The 1,759-nt window shown below is 42.6% G+C and overlaps 1 protein-coding gene across 1 annotated transcript in view; it reads left to right on the top strand.

Moving 5' to 3' along the window:
* Positions 1–1,759, top strand: part of LOC106884266 (uncharacterized) — a 107,749-nt gene that overhangs the window by 4,969 nt on the left and 101,021 nt on the right. The window lies entirely within an intron of this gene.

Genomic DNA, 1,759 nt, shown 5'->3' with positions numbered 1-1,759 from the left:
TCCTCCTCCCCTCTTCCTCCTCCCCTCTTCCTCCTCCCCTCTTCCTCCTCCTCCTCTCTTCCTCTCTCTCCTCCTCTTCCTCCCTTTCCTTCTCCTCTTCCTCATCTCCCTCCCTCCTCCCCTCTCTCCTCCTCTTCCTACCCTCCCCCCTCCATTGTAATATTTTAATATCATCATCCTCAACATTGTAATACACTCGTACCATTTACCCTTGTCGTCATCAGCAAACATTTTCCCCACCCATCTTCCTGTTCTCTAACATCATCTTCTCTTTGCCGTCTCCCCGGAGAGTGCTACATTTAATGGCTAATCTGTTTCTATGGCAACACAAGGAGCGAAGAAGCTCTTGTTTCCTATTTCTGTTATATAATATCGATTTCAAATTATTTTGGCACAACGACAATAATTTCGGAGGAGGGGGGAAGTCGATTACATCGACCCCCGGTGATCAACTGGTACTCCTTTGATCGACCCCCTCTTACGTCCTTAAAGGACAAAAGGCTACGTCAACCTCGGCGGAATTTGAACTCAGAACGCAAAGACGGACGAAATGTTGTTAAACATATTGTTTTCTACTCAAGCACAAGGCCTGAAATTTAGCGGGAGGGAACCAGTAGATAAGATCAACGCTAGTACGCAACTGGTACTTAATTTATCGGCCCCGAAATGATGAAAGGCAAAGTCGACCTCGGCGGAATTTGACCTCAGAACGTAAAGACGGACGAAATACCGCTAAGCATTTCGCCCGGTGTGCTAACGTTTCTGCCAGCTCGCCGTCTTCATTTTCATTATATATACTAGCTGTCCCCGTGCCGTCTAAAATGACGGTTAATTGTAGTATTTTATATATAAATATGGTTGGTAAATCAAATTAATACACTTGTCAGTGTTATCTAGTGGTTGTCTTTTGAGATGTTACATCGACCATCGTTTGTCACTGAAAGAACGCTGGTTCAAACATACAAACGTTCACATACTTCTCTTGTACACGCACACGCTTGACAACTAATTTTGATTTGTTTACGTTCCCACAAGAAACAGATAGGATAAGTACTAGGCATAGCAAAAAATATTAAGTAGCAAGTCGATTCATTCAACTAAAAAATTCATCAAGATGGAGGCCCAGTGTGGCTGCAGTCTAATGACTGAAAGAGGTAAAAGAATAGAAGAATAGTGTATATGTGTCAGTGAGCGAATATATGGATGTACGTATGAATGAAGGAATGTGTGTGTGCACTTGCGCGCGCGCGTTAATGAATTGTAGCAAACGATTGTTGACCAAGGTACATAACTCTTGTCCTTATGTCTATATTGCCAATTATTTCCCTTTGATTCATATCCTATTGACATTAGATATTAGCTGTCTGGAGAATTTAAATTCTACTTTATTGTTTTCTACTCTAGGCACAAGGCCCGAAATTTTTGGATAGGGGGCCAGTCGATTAGATCGACCTCAGTACGCAACTGGCACTTAATTTATTGATCCCAAAAGGATGAAAAAGAAAGTCGACCTCAGAGGAAAATTGAACTCAGAATGTAAAGACAGACGAATTACCGCTAAGCATTTCGCCCGGAATGCTAACGTTTCTGCCAGCTCGCCGCCTTAATATATTCTTTTCTACTCTAGACACAAGTCCCAAAATTTTGGAGGGAAGGGGCCAGTCGAATAGACCGATCTCAGTATGCAACTGGTACTTAAGTTATCCAACCTGAAAGGCAAAGTCGACCTCGGCATAATTTGAACTCAGACTGTGAAGAC

This window comes from Octopus bimaculoides, chromosome 10 (genome assembly GCF_001194135.2).
Source record: "Octopus bimaculoides isolate UCB-OBI-ISO-001 chromosome 10, ASM119413v2, whole genome shotgun sequence".
NCBI lineage: Eukaryota > Metazoa > Mollusca > Cephalopoda > Octopoda > Octopodidae > Octopus > Octopus bimaculoides.
Note: the sequence above shows the minus strand (reverse complement) of the source record. Positions and strands in the feature narration are given on the sequence as shown.